We start from the raw sequence: 16,351 nt of genomic DNA, 5'->3' as shown, positions 1-16,351 counted from the left end.
CAAGATGCTATCCTTCAAAAAAAGGAAGCCAATCTGGTGGTCCCCTGCCATAAACAAACTGTACAACAGAAGAAAGAAACTGTTGCAAAAGTGAGTAAATCCCATGAGTGGAGGAACTCCCTGGTCAGCCTCAGAAAGAAGCTGCGATCCCTGATAAAATCCTCCAAAGCTAGTTATGAAAACAAAATCACCACTGATTCTAAATACAACCACAAAGAATTCTATAGCTATGTCAAGAATCTCAATGGCAACACTTAGATCTCCTCTGAGTTACAGCACAATGGCACTAAATATACAGCCCCAACTGATATTGCCAACATCCTGGCAGATAGGTTCAGTGCTAACTTTAACCCCCTCTCACCCCCAAAGGGCCCATCTCTACACCGGAAGAATGCAAAGTTCCTGTAATCATGGCTGCACAGGTAAAAACCACACTCTCCAAAGCCAAGAACACAGCATCCATGAGACCAGACAAAATCCCAGGCTGCATTCTACTTGAACTACAGAACGAACTGGCACCCCACCTAAGTACCATGTTCAATCATAAACTCACCTCAGGCTTTGTGCCCGCTGAATGGTGCACGGTTATCCCACTCCACAAGGGGGGAACCACCACGGACCCTGGGAACTACTGCTCCATTAGCCTGACAAGCCTGGTCTGCAAGTCCATGGAATGTATCATCAAGGAACTTATAAACAAAGACATTGGTAATCTCCAAACTCTGGACCCGAACCAGTTCGGGTTTGTAAAAGGCAGATCATGTCTCCTAAACCTGATAGACTTCTTTGAAGCAGTCACCAAAGCCATAGACGAGGGTAAGGTGATTCACAAAGCCTATCTAGATCCTGCCAAGGCTTTTGACACCCTCCACCACTCTGGAATTATAGATAAACTCACTAAATTAGGTATAAATCCCTATGTCACAAGATGGGTTGCCAACTGGCTCACTGACAGAACCCACAATGTAAAAGTATCAGACAAATCCGACTTCAGACCAGTGACAAGTGAAGTACAACAGGGTTCAGTCCTGGGTCCTCTCCTGTTTGGTATCTACTTCTCTGAAGTACAGGCTAACACAGAAGGTCTTTGGCTAATGAAGTTCGCAGATGACTGCAAACTAGGAGCCATAATCAAAGCTCCTAACGATATGGACATCCTACAAAAGGGCCTCACTGAGACAGATGCCTGGTGTCAAAGCCATGGCCTCAAGCTCAGTGCCAAAAAGTGCATTGTCATCCCCTTAGGTTAAAGACTCTGTACCCATGAACTACAACATAGGTGGTAGTATACTTAACACCGAAGGTGTGATAAGAGACCTTGGGACACTGGTGGACAGTAGTCTCTCCTTTGATAATCACATCACCACAGTAGTTAGGAAATCCTTCTACTTGCACACCTCATCACAAAAGGTTTCTCATCCAGAAAAAAAGAAGTCATTGTTCCCCTCTACTCATCACTCATTAGACCCATTATAGAGTACAATGCCCCTTTTGGTATGTATCTCACAAGACATCTACAACAACTGGAAAGGCCACAGAAATACCTCACAAAGAGTATTACCGGCCTCAAACAGATGCCCTACACAGACCGTCTCAAAAAACTCCATCTTTACTCCATCACATATCGCCTACTCAGAGGTGATCGCTGCCTAACATACAAAGCTATGTCAAACCCAGAGCTGTTGGACATGCTCCACTTAAAGAAATCCTAATCCCTCCGAGCTACACGCTCTAGGGACCTAAACTTTGTCACCACAATAAACAGAACATGCCGGAGGGATAGATTCCTGTCCCAGAGACTTCCCATACTCTGGAATAAGCTACCTATCTATATCAATCAAAGCTCCTCATTAGCACTCTTCAAGAAAAATCTTGATGATTGGATGGGAAATAGGAAATTCACCCAGGGGATCACCTCTGTGGCTCTGCTTGACAGTGGCACAGGAAAATATTTTTCTTGGGTGGAAAAAGCCAGGGTACCTTTTTGGCTGGGCTTGTATAGGCCCTTGGGCCGATAGTCTAGTACCTACCTATGAACCTATGAACCTACCAGCATCTGCCGCACTGGAGAACAGTGTATAAATCACTATCGAAACCTCAGGATGAGGAAGATGGATACCCTCAATGAATGGATGAATTTTGGAGTGATGGCACTTCACAGATGTGTGAGTATCACTTACAGGCATGGCTTGAATGATGAAGCAGCTGCATCTGTTTTTGATTGCTGACCTTAATGTGTTTATATTACACGCACTGCTAATGTGGAGAGAACACTAAATGTGTGAGCCTATGAGAGAAGACTGAGAAGGATGAGAGATGCAAGTGGTATGTATACTTCAGAATGTACTGGTAATATACCATTAGGAGTAAATTCAGCTTATTGTGATAAACACTTGTATCACTGTGAGCATGCATTTGTCCACTGTAAAGCAAAAGTATGCAAGCATTTGTATGTAAGGTAAAACTACGGTGCAGTATTACAGGGTAGACAGGGATTGTTGATTAGAAACACACACTTCCAAACTACAGAGTACTTGTTCAAGTTGACATCAATATTCCAATGTATAGTTGTTGTTGTTGTGTCTTTCAGCTTTTCCTGGTTAGGGGTTGCCACAGCAGAACTCCAGTCCGCTAATGACTGGCAAGAGATTTTTTACGTACCGAGTTGCCAGCTCTGACGCACAACCTTCAATGAAGGTATGCCCATTCACGCATGTCTCCACACAGAAGACGCTCTAGCTGAGAATCGAACAGGACAACATCTTACTGTGAGGTAACAATGCTACCACAGCACCACCGTATAGTAAAATCTTTAAAACAGGGACAAAAAGCACATGCTGCAGATTGTTATCATTATAACAATGAATCTGCATCTATAAAGTGCAAAACAAAAGAGTGCTTGCATTATACTGTTTTCCACAGGGAAAGTATAGTATTACAGTAGTCACTTCTTGTGGGTTTGAACACCACACCCCCCAAATTTAAACTCAGCTGCTTACTATACTGTTATAGGTTGTCATCAATCAAAATACAGTATGTTTTAATCATGATAGCCTTTGAAATGCAGACCTCTAGACCTGTGGCTTGGATGGCCTATTGTCACATGTAATCAGTGTACATGGAACACACATATGTGCAACATATGCAACTATGAATAACTGATGGATGCTATATGATCTGTACTATAGTGTATATGTGTTAGCAACAGGGTAGTATTGACAGTAATAAAGACATTTCTTAGCATTTGGTATTGTTAAAAGTAAAATGTAACAGAATATAGTATTTGTTTGTAGAAAGCTTTGTATATTTTCTGTGCAGTTACTAATGTTCTCTTTTTTTCTCTCACGCCACCCCTTCTCTTCATTTGCTTTCTTATGCATTTCTTTTTTATTTGCATTATTATTATTATTATATCATGTATATAATCATTTTTTATCATAATTATGTTTATAACTTCTTATGTTTCTTTTATGTATAACTTTCTGTTGTTATGTTGTTAAATACATTTTCTTTTTTTATTAATCATTGTGTTTGGAATTATATTATTCATTATTTTATAATACTTTATATGTTAAAATTTGATTTAATGTTATTCTTTCCATTATTTTGTGTCATGTTTTATTTCATTATTGAATTTTAATTGTATTTATGTTATTACTACAGCATGGCAGGGTAGATAGATCCCCATAATCTGCTTACACTCACTCCACTAGCTACAGTACCAAGGCCCATCACATCTGGGTTGCAGCCTAGCAGTACCCCCCTGCTGCTCCTGCCCTACCTGGACCCTCAGGTAGTTCTGCTCCAGGGGATAGGCCTGTTGTTCCCTCTGGGAGCAGAGGCAAAGGGGGTGATTTTGTCACCCGAGCTGAACTGACAGGTCTGGTGCATAGTCTTTGTGCAATGGTGTGCGATGCTAGTGATGGTGAAAAGAAATACTATTGGTTATATAAACTTTGATTGGATACCAGTACCATGTAGCACCAAACATTTCATCATTATTAAACTGAGTGCATAAGCAGCTGATGACACAGATTCATATCAGAATTTATAATCTTGATGTGCACATACAAGTATCTGAAATGATAGATACACCTTATTTGAACTCTGTGCCATCTGAACCAAGACAAGACCTGCATTTGAACCCAGTAGTATCTAAACCGAAACAAGATACCATCAATGCATTTAACAGATAGTGCTACAGAATCAGTTGAGCAGCAAGTATATTTTATACATTGTATAGATAATTGCACACTAAATTGCTGTTGCATACACCTGCTACTTAATAAATCAATTAATAATAATGCAATACCTGTTATTCTATCATGTTTTTAAGTTTGTAAGAGCAATATTTACAACATGTTCCTTTTGTGATGGCCCTTTACTCCCCATTGTGTATGGCTTTGTCTAGATGTATTGCTCTAACAAGTTGACAGGTATGTTCCTATTATTGACTTAATATTTTATCAGCCTTGCATCACATACACATCACATACACATGCTTTATTGAGAATATGTGTCAACTGACAGCTAATTAACTGAGTGTGTGGCTGGAGGGTTAATGCATTGGTGATGATGACAGATGGTGCTGGGTTTGAAACAGCATGTTGGCATAACTTTTCCAAGTGTGTATTATACGTTTGCATACATTCACTGATACTACTGCCTCTTACCATTGCTTAGTGATGGTGGGCAACACGCACCACTGTGCAACAATTCTTTAAAGAAAAGAAATGGGGGAGATAGGAAAGTGGTAAAATGGGGATCAAGCAGGGGGAAAAACAGAGTGAAAGAAAGGCAAGAATGTGCATTAAGGGTGTAGGTAAGAACCACAGCTATCCATTTCTTTAACAGTAACAGCTGAGCAAATGTACAGATTTTTAGATGAATTTGGACTTTTGGACTGTCATCTCCAGAGACAGGTGTGACAACATAATTGGGTTGTGAGGACAATTGGACCAAATTAAGTGTGTCAAGTGGACATGTGTGAAGTGGAGAGCTATGTATGGGATAATGTTTTGGGGGAAACAGGTGCCTTTTTTTCTTTTTTATTAAGGAGAGAGTAGAATGTTGGAGAAGGGACATAGACAAGCCTGAGACAGGGAGGTTGGGAAGGTGAGGAAACATTTGCTGACAGACAAGATATACAAAACGAGAGACAGGGCTGATGAAGGACACACGATGGAGTGAACACCATGGCTGGTGAGGGGTTTGTGAGTTTGAGGTCCCACGGAAATCAGGCATGGTAACAGTGTGACTCAAGTCCTCACCTATTGGACTGTCATCACTGTTCCATCACTACACCACTAGCTGCAATGGTTGACATCTGTGCCTACAGCCGGTCTGCCATACCAGGATGGAAAGCAGGTTGTCCATCCTGTGTAGCCATGTGCCCATGGTCTGGTGCACAATCCTATGTACCATCCCTGGCAACTCCACTCAGGTGATGAATGCGCCACCTCTACCCCTGCTCCCAGTGGGGACCACAGGCCTAGCCTCTGAGCTAGAACTACCTGAGGGTCCAGGTAGGGTAGCGGGAGCAGGGGAGGGTAGCGGGAGCTGGGCATTGGTTCTTCAGTCGGTGGAGCAAGTATAGGTCGATCTCAGGGAATCAGCCTACCCTGTTGTGCTATAGTAATAACATAAATAAAATTAAAAACAAAAATGAAATAAAACATAAACCAAATTAAATGAAAATATTAAAATAAAAAAGAAACAGCAATACATTTTTTTATAAAAAGTTTTAAATAATATAATTATAAACCTAGACCGTGTGAGAAAAGCACTAAAAGATGTGAAACTAATTGTACATTTTGTATATTTATACAGCAAGGTGACAGTTTTTATTGTGGCAATTAAAGGTGAACTCTTTTTGAAAGCCTGGACTAAACTACTACTGTTCAATTAAAAGTGCACTGGAACTTAGAAAATTACCACATTGCTTACATGATTAATTGTATTTTATTTTATTTTATTCTACAAATTGGTTTTAAATACCATTTTAAATCAGTTGACATTTAAGTGTATATTTTCTTTCCATCATCATATATACATTTTTTTCTTATTTTTATTTTTTTCTGGTTCTTTTTTCCACTTTATTCAAAATGATGTGTAATAACAATGCTAACTAATTATACAATTATATGGGTTTTTAGGGTTCTTATACACAGACCTGAAGAAGTCTAGAAGGACGAAAGCGATCTTTGTTAACAATAGGTTATGAAAATAGAAATTGATTTTTACATGCAAAATGTATATGTATATATTTATATATATTTTTTGATTGCCAAATGAACTAAGGTTGATATATTTCCAGCCATGTAGTATATTGTCTTGGATAAAATCACAGACTTAATAATCTACTTAATAATTTGGATAATAAGAGGTACCACATCATTATATAATTTTATTTAAAGTACATAAGGGTTATATATTATTATGACAGCTACTAAGTAGGACAGGACCAGCTCGAATGTCACACTGATGGGGGAAGGGATGTGAATTTAACATTTTTACCAATAACACTTTGTTTTACAGCACAATAAACCACTCCCATGCCTGATAAAAAAGTATATTTACATTTAGAAAGCTTGTGAGGAAATTATTACTCTATTTTTGTTTTACTTGGATCGCTTGTCTGTGTACTTAATAAAGGATTTTTGACTGGAAGCAGACTGCCTGCCTTGCTTGAATTACTTTGAAATACTAAGTAATGTTGTACAATTATATATTTTCTATTATTACTTTTTGTTTTGTTTTGTTTTGACTTAAGACGAGTTTACGTTCACTACTTCTACTACTATTGTCTGATCTGATTAATATACAGTGATTAACTAGAAATATATGGAATGAAAATCTTCCACACAGAGAAGTTTCTTACACTGTTTTGTTAAATAATATAATTACAAACACAATGGTAAATAAAAAAAATGAAAAAGTATATAACAACAAAGCAATATAAAATATACATAATAAACAAAACATAAAAAGTAATAGAAAACAATGTAATAATAAATATGATTACAGAAAAATTATAATACTAATAACAATAAAAATAATAATACAAAATAAGAATTCTATAAAGATAAGAAGAGAAGGGGTGGAGTGAGAAAAAAAGGAGAACATTAGCAACTTCACAGATAATACACAAAGCTTTCTCCAAATAATTTATTATGTTTTGTTACATTTTACTTAACAATACCAACTGCTGAGAAGTTTCTTTATTACTTGGAATACTACCCTGAACCTAACACATGCACACTGTAGTAGAGATCATATTGCTTCTAGCAATCATTCATGGGTGCATATATTGCACATATTCATGTTCCATGTACAGTGATTACACTTGACAGCAGGCCACTCAAGCCACAGGTATAGAGGTCAGCACTTCAAATGCTATAATGATGCCTACTTAACAACACTGTGTATTTTTTATTCATGACAGGCTAAGGCAGTATTGTAATCAGCTGAGCTTTACATTTGGAGAGTGTGGTATTAGAACCCACAAGCAGTGACTACTGTAATACTGCACTTTTCCTTTGGAATGTAACAATGCAAACACTCTTTCCTTTTACACTTTATAGACTTGTGTTCTCTGTTATCTGAGAATGTGCAACTGTTGCTTTGTATTACAGACCTTACCTCTCCACTGTTTAGAGCAAGATACAGTATCTTGACATATCACAAAATCATGGTTTTACAATGACCCATAACTAGGAACATATTTCAAATATTGCTCTTACACACATGGATAATTGTATAGGATGTGTGTTAATATATATTTTGACACTCATTATTTATTGACTTAAATATCAATTACTCGCCAGACAACCATAGATCTTAAAATGAACAGACCAAAACAGTGATCCATAAATCAGGGTATTCAGCAGAAATGAGTACAGTTAAATGCTATGCTACAGAGTAATGCATGGAAACTTGCTTTTACAGTTCAGATATGCATTCCCAAGTTTATAAAACTATGATATAACAACTAGTCCATTTTAGCTGTTAAGGCTGCAATAACAGTACTTTATATAATCATGCTTATATACCACATGCTTCTCGGATCCTGGCCATTCGTCTGATATGGGACCTCACATTTGAGGCCTTCTTCTCTGCAGCTGTAGAAAGAGGGAAAAAGAAAAAAAACATTATGAATACCAGTTTTTACCATATTCAGCTTGAATATTTATGAGTACTAAATGAAATTCATACATACATATCTCTGGGGTGCTCCCTGCTTGACAGTCCCTGATCCAATAATCAAGGGGATCCTGTTTCCTCTGTCAGAGGTAATCAAAATGGTGATGACATTGTTCCCCATTGTGTGGGATACTGGTTGCACTGGACAGAGCCCTTGCCAAACAAGACCAAGCTTTAGATTTGTATTGGGAGCCGGTGTAGTTTTCCTGCATGAGGCAGGGCCCATTATCCTTAACCAGGAGCCCAATAAAGTCCTTGGATTCCTGGACAACTCAGCACTGTGCTCTGAACTGAACACCCTTTTCATCACCAGACATATCTGCACAAGTTCATCTGAATGTCTAATGTGCAATTCTTGCCAATTCACCTATAAATGTCATGTTTTCCTACCAATTGCACTTACTGAGAATGCGCACTGCCTAGATTTTGATACATTTGAAAAAGCTGCATGTTTCTTACCATTGTGCAAACATGATAAAACAAGTACATTGGTTTGCACGATACTAAGCAGCATGCAGCGTTTTCAAATGTATCAGAAAAAGCTTTCAACCAATGCAATGAATCCACACAACACAAACGTTAAAAACATGAACACCTTCACTCAGTACATATGCGTTTTTTTTATCGTTTTGACGTTTGTGTTGTGCGGATTCATTAAACATCTTTTGGATATACCTCGCTTGAGTCCCGGTCTGGTTTTAGCACTTTTGCTTGGATTTATTGGTGATTTTCACTGCATTTCAACAACTTTTTTGGTCTACAGATAAATCAACGTTAAATGTTATGAAAAGCTGTACATACCCAAGACTGGTATGCATAATGCTTTCATTTCTATTTTTCTCTCCTTCTTTATTTTACAGCTGCTCAGGACTTTTCAGTGAACAAGGAGGCACATGCTGAAAGATTAGAAAGACTCAGAGAGGGAAGGGGTATGTATGCATTACTTATAAATGAACACACATGCAGTAAAAATATTGCTCTTCAATGCATTACTAGCAATTTAAGCATGCAGATCTTAACTGTAAAAGTAAACACGCATGCTTTTATTCTGTAGCTTTTAGTAATTATATTAGCTAAGTGTAATAGTGTATTTAGATTTGGTGGGTTCAGTTCCCAAAAGTAACAAATACATTCAAATTACAAAAATATAGATTTTTTTAATTCCAGCAAAATTGTCTTTAATGTCATGATGTTAACTTAATCTGTATTAACTTTAAAAACATATATGCAAAACCTGAATATTGCAAGGATTATTTGTTACAATTCACAATCCTATTTTGGATTTGGAAAGCTACATGGCTAATATAATAATAAAAGTTTATTTATTGTAATAAAGAATCTGTGTGACATGTAATGGTTCTGATCATTTGTTTGTTTTCTTTTTTGTCTCACCCCACCCTTTATCTCTTATATATATATATATATATATATATATATATATATATATATATATATATATATATATATATACGTGTGTGTGTGTGTGTGTGTGTGTGTGTGTGTGTTTGTGTATGTGAATGTACCATTCTGATGTCATACTTTATTGCCAACAAACTAAATGATTTTCAGTACAGGGAGGTAGGCCAATCTCTGCAGCTCAGCCTGCTAACCCTCTACTGGTTGCAATACCAACAGCCAGCACATCTGGGACACAACCTAACAGTATTACCTCCACAGCCCCTGCACTACCTGGCCCATCCACATCAGCTAGCATTTCCTTGGCTCCTAGTGCTTTGGTACCCTCTGGGAGTATTGATAGTGGTAGGGATTATGTCACCCACCAGGAGCTGCTGGGGATGGTGCATGTGGTATTAAAAAGTATTACTGGTGCCACCTTAGCCCCCTACAGAAATTGCTCTTTAGACTGCAATAAAGACTTCCACATGAAGCAATCCTGCAGGGAGTTGAGGAAGAGAACAGTGATGACATTTCTGAGGGTGAGAACTAGTTTCTCACTGTTCTCATGCTTGATGGTCATGTACCTCTGATGTTCCCTATCTGTCACCAATGATGGTGTCCCTAAACCTTTTGTGTCCATCGCTATCCCTGTGTCTGTCTTGTTTGTCCTGTTTGTCTGCACTTACTTCCTCACCTTACCTTCCTACTACCTGACCCTGACATTCCTATGTTGCTTCCCCAACATGCTTCTCTTCTTGAAATCCAAAATAAAAAAAATAATAAAAAAAGGGGGCAGCTGTCCCCCCCTAACAAAATGTGCCCCATACATCTCCACTTCACATATGTGTCTTCTCAACACACTTGACTTGGTAAAACTGGCTATACAACATGATTGCATTGTTGTAACCAATCTGTGTTGTGATAGTCCAAATTCATCCAATTTTCTATCCATGTTCACGTTACAGTATTAAAGAAGTGGGTAGTTATGGCTCTTTCCCAGTTCCCTCCTGCAAATTCTTTTATTGCTTCCCTTTATTTTTCCCCCTCCTTGCTATCTTCCATTTCACCACTGTCCTATTTGCCCCATTTTCATATGTATAATCTGGTCAAAAAATAAAATTGCACACACTCTACACACATGGCCAGAAATGGCCCTTAATAAAGCCTTAACTTTTTGTCCTCTGCATTTGCTCAGATTTTGGCATTGTACACCAATGCTGAACAGCAATGAATGGCTCTTCCTGTCCTATGATAAAACCTGGTGATTTTTGCAATCGACCACACTAGTCTGGCTATCTCTGCAGAATGCTGCTCAAACTTGCTGCGTTAAAGGAAGATAAAGTTAATCGAGAGTAAAGGCAGTACTTTGAAGCATTTACTCTGACAGTTATTTAGACAGTTAAATGTAACAAAATGCAAATAACTCTGTGGAGTGTTGCCATAAATCACCGGTCTGAAGTTTGATTCCAGATGCATGTCCCATCATTTCTCAGTGTGGTAATATATGTGTATATTAAAATTTTCAAAAGTTCTGATTTTTCATGGAGAAAAATTGTTTACTGCGCAAAATGGAGTATCTGAAGTGACATCCATTCCCAGTACAATCACTTTTTTATCTAACCTTGTTCTTCTTGACATAATCCTGTTATTCCTGTCCTAAGCCTCTTCTACCCTTATGACACTGACTTCATGCTACATAACATGTAATGTTAATAAAGACAACAGCCCAAAAACATGACCGTTAATGTGGCATTAAACAAAACACTGCTAGGTGTATGTTTGCCTCTCCTTTTATTCATCCCATCACTCCAACTCCTCTGTACGTGTGTCTATCTATTAGGTTGATGGATGGTGTCTGCAGACTGACCTGTCTGTGCTGATAGATAATACTAACATATTACCTTAAGTCAGCAGTTTATCAGTGCTCATGTATGGTGGAATGTTTTAAAATCATCTGTAAGATTCTGTTTATGACATGTTCAGGTGATAATGGAGGAAACCTTCATCTAATGTGATGTGCAAACTGTCCTTACTATGACAAAGCATACAGCACACACTTTTCAGGATATATGACCATGCACAAATATTTAGTATAGCTGCTGAGTCAGAAATAATAATTTCAAAACATGTACCACCCCTTGTCATTTCTAGAAAAAGTGTACAGCAATTGAACTGTGATCTGCAGTGAGGCCTGCAAAGTAGCTAATAGTTGTACCACTGTATAGAGATAGGCATTAATGATAAAAAACTGTGGAAGACACATACTTTACTATAGTTATTATTTGTCACATTTGCAGTAATGCAAAAAAAAATGAACAATTGAGATTTAAACCCTGTGTTGTCTAACCAGGAGCTTACTGCTCTAACACCTGGTGCCACAGGGGAAGTTGGGCAACAAGTATATTTTGTACATGGAATACTATTCACCGTATTGATGGCCATGTGTTGCCACTTAATCTGTTTCTGTGAAAGCAGGAGAACCAATTGAAAATATCACTATTGTTTCCATTTAAGCAAAGCTCTTTTGCTTGTCACTTAACTCCAAGCAGATAGGGAAAACAATAGCAGCAGTTCTTCATGTCATAAAAGTTATGACACAACATTTCCAATATAAACTACAGTATGAGCACCATAGTATCGGTCAGTTTCTCCCATAACATATATTCCTAACAAATTCTCAAGTTCAAGTTGTATTCATGAATCGGGCATATCTTACAAGCTAACACTTAGCCGTCATTCACACAAATCAGTTACTCAGTACTGCTCTATGTAAACAGGTGTTTGGCATGTCTTTTTATAGTTATTGTCCATTTATCGTCCATCTCATCAAAAGGCAGCTATTAATATAAATCAAGAGAAGGGACGTATGCTTCATTGAAGACATGCTTACTCAAACTCATGTGCATCCTGCATCAAAACAATTGCAAATAATATTGAAGTAATTCATCCACCATCAAGTACACTACAGAAATAAAGAGCACAATTGCATTGTTACAATTTTTTATGGGTTTATACTGACACTAGACATTGTTCTTCACTGATAAAAACACAATGATATTGTCAGAAAAATCTAGTACTGTGGGAATCAGTTCATCATAATATGAACATATATACTTCAACATTTTCAGTCCTGCTGTTTCTAAAGTGTGTGTGTGTGTGTGTGTGTGTGTGTGTGTGTGTGTGTGTGTGTGTGTGTGTGTGTGTGTGTGACATGCATTCATGACAGCTTATTTCACCTAGTTAACAAGATGATTTTTGAAGTATTTTTACATGTTGGAATCACAAAAGCAAATCTAAAGTCCAGACTCTGCAGACAAGTCTCATAACAGTTTATGTTACCTCCAACATTATGATGATGTCACCTTCTGTGAAGACCACTATGACAATGAATATATCACATTTCTGTGATGGTGTGAATGTTAACTACAGTATTCTGCAGCTGGACTAACTAGTTAGGTAGGGATACAACTTGCACAACACTCAACTTGCGTGTTCATGTGTGTGTGTGTGTGTTTGTGTGTGTGTGTGTGTGTGTGTGTGTGTGTGTGTGTGTGTGTGTGTGTGTGTGTGTGTATAGTCAGAAGAGCATGCGTTTATGTCCTAATGTCCCCACTCAAGTTTCATTGAGTACAAAGTTTTACAGTGTTAAATGATTACACAGCAATTTCATACAATTCTCTCTACATGCACTGATGATATCATCTCCTATAAAGTGTTCTCTGACAATCTAAAAAACAGACTTGTGCTGTGGATGTAGTATTTAGTGCTGAGCTTTCTACTTTTCAGTGTGTATAACAATGTTGGAAGGTGTTGTAATCTCACTGCAGTTAACTTCTGTATGTTCAGTTAATTCTCAATGTATAGACCATTTTAGAGCAGCATGTGATACACTCCCACAAGCATCTTCTTCCCACCAGATACTGATGATATCATCAGCTATAAAGTGTTCTCTGACAACACAAAAGTCTGAATTGTGCATTGGTACTACTGTTAAGCAAAATATTCTCTAGTCTGTTCCTCTATGTAGGTATGGGTTCTAATCATGCTGTAGTCAAGACATGTGTGAGTTCAGCTAACTATAAATCAAATGACCATTTTAAAGCAGCATGTGAAACAGTCCTACTAGCATCTTCTTCTCAGCATACACCTATAATGTCATCTGCTATAAAGTGTTGTTTAACAATACAAAAGTCAGACTTGTGCTGTGGCTCTGGCACTGAGTACTGTGAGTTGTAGATAAGCAGGGGGTCCAGTCCCACTGCTGTCAATTTGAGTATGTATGTATTTTCATTCAGCTGTCAGTCTGGGGGGTGATTTTAAAACAGCATGTGAGACTACAGCTATGTCAGTCCTTCCTACTCACTTCTTCTTCTCAACATATAATGATGATATGATCCCCTATAAAATGCACTCTGACATTGCTGCACTCAGATGTTTGTGCTTACACGTGCATTAATTACTGTTTTCTTTAGCTTGTGTAGGTAGATAATTTGTGGTTCTAACCTCACAGCAGACAATTTGTGTGTATATTCATTCAAATATGATTGTGGAGGCAATTTTCCACTGAGATTTGACTCCATGTTTAGCTAACACTCCTTGCAACATCTTCTCCTTAGTGTACAATGATTCTGTCATCCTTTATAAAGTGTACTATGACAATACAAAGTCAGACATCTGTGGTGGTGCTACTGATGTGTTGTGTAGAACCAAATTTGAGTACCTGTATTTGCCTAAGGTTCAAATCGGTCCTCAATCAACTGCTGTAGTTGTGGTTGATGGCATATTATGACCACTATATGAGCTTTTGAATTTCTTTTCATTTAAATTCCACTCAGGAGAACATTTAACAAAGTCCCATGAATCAAACATCCCCTTTTCCCTTCTGCCAATGTAACATCTTTTCTGTAGAACACTGGAGGATGTCATCATCTCAAAGATGAGTATATACATTGTGAATCATAACCCTTCCTTGTCCCTCTGCAAGCCATCTGCAGACCACTGGATGTTTGATTGCTAATTCTGTCATGGGGTGGGGTACATGTCACATATGGGCAGAGGCAGTATGTAGTACAATCAAATACATATGCGTGCACATGATATAATATAGTGATTATGGTTTAAAGGCTATAATAATGGCTATGATTTTATGTGATGTTGGCCATTAGCTTAGTAATGTCCTATGACCCAATGAGGACTGCACATGTCAATGTTGCTGTCATCCACATGTGCTGTGTTGAGGTGTGGCTGTACAATAGCTCTATAACAGTGTATTCCAATCTGTGATTTGACATAATGTATTGATGGCCGCTGAACTTATGTGTTCCTTCCACAACAGTTCTAGTAATATGCCTTTTGAGGACTGTTGACATGAGATGATGCTATGTATATTATTACCTTAGTAAGGCATGTGTTCTTGTAGTGGAGTATATTAACATTCTTCACATTTCTCATTCAACCATCACAGTGACACTTTCAGTATGACACATGTGCATGTGTATACCTACCATCATGAAATGGTATGTGACATATATCAATATTGCTTCATACTAATTAGATATCCACATATTCCTTGTTTCATCTATGCATTATAATGCTGGTATAAACACAAACATTTAGTCAGTTCAGATTCACTTGCAAATATGATGAATTCATCGTATGCCCAACTGTGTTGCTATTCACAAAGATTATTCAGGTGTTGCCCGACAACATTGCACGACTGTTAGCATTTGTGCCACTAACTGTTCTGTGTGAACCCCATTCACCTCATATGTAATGTGCTCATATATGATAAACATATAAGCATATAATGTGCAAGTGAAGTAATGATGTGAAAAAGATAGAGTTGTATGACAGTATTAACAGCTCCACTGTGTAGCATGTGACGCATACCCAAGGCTGTATTTGGAGATGTTGTCACAAATCATATTTTAATTCGGTACAAAATCTTAAGGGGAATACGCAGCTATACAAAGATGGTTGTGGATGACACCATTACTACTCAACTGGGGGAAATAGACAACCTGCTAGCTGACAAATTTGGACCAAACTTCACCCCCCCATGTCCCCAGTGGTCATCACCCAAAGTATACATGTAGACATTGCTCAGCATATTTTCTCAAGAAAGAAGCTCATCTGTGTGCTCTGTCAGGCTAAAATCACAACATCAGTGAGCTCTGACAAGATCCTAGATTGCTTATCAATACATTGAAACATGACCTAACAGACACAGTTGGATTCCCTACATAACCTCAGTCTCCAGTCAGGGTATTTTCTGGCAGAATGGTGAACAGCAACAGTCATCTGTCTGAACAAGATGGACCATCAGCCAACACAGGAAATTACAGACCCATAAGCCTGACTAGCCTCATCTGTAAGCCAATGGAAAGAATCATCATGGACTTTATCAGCAAAAACACAGGTAATATCTCAACTATGTAACCAACCCATTTTTGATTTCTTAGGGCTAGATCATGTCTGTTAAATCTGGTAGGTCATCAAGGCCATGGGTGAGGGAAATAATGTGCAGCCTGCATAACTTGACCTGACCAAGGCATTTAACACAATTCCACACTCAAGTATTACAGAGCAATTGTCTCAACTGGACATAAACCACTACATCACCAAGTGGGTAGCCCAGTAGATCACCATCAGGGCACATACTGATAAAGTGTTTGAATTCACCTCAGCAAGAGGCCAGTGACCAGTGCAGTAACACAGGGTTCTGTACTAGGCCCTTTCCTGTTTGGTATTT

Source organism: Protopterus annectens, chromosome 14.part0 (genome assembly GCF_019279795.1).
Source record: "Protopterus annectens isolate FY-2018-M chromosome 14.part0, PAN1.0, whole genome shotgun sequence".
In the NCBI taxonomy this organism is placed as follows: Eukaryota; Metazoa; Chordata; order Ceratodontiformes; family Protopteridae; genus Protopterus; species Protopterus annectens.
Note: the sequence above shows the minus strand (reverse complement) of the source record.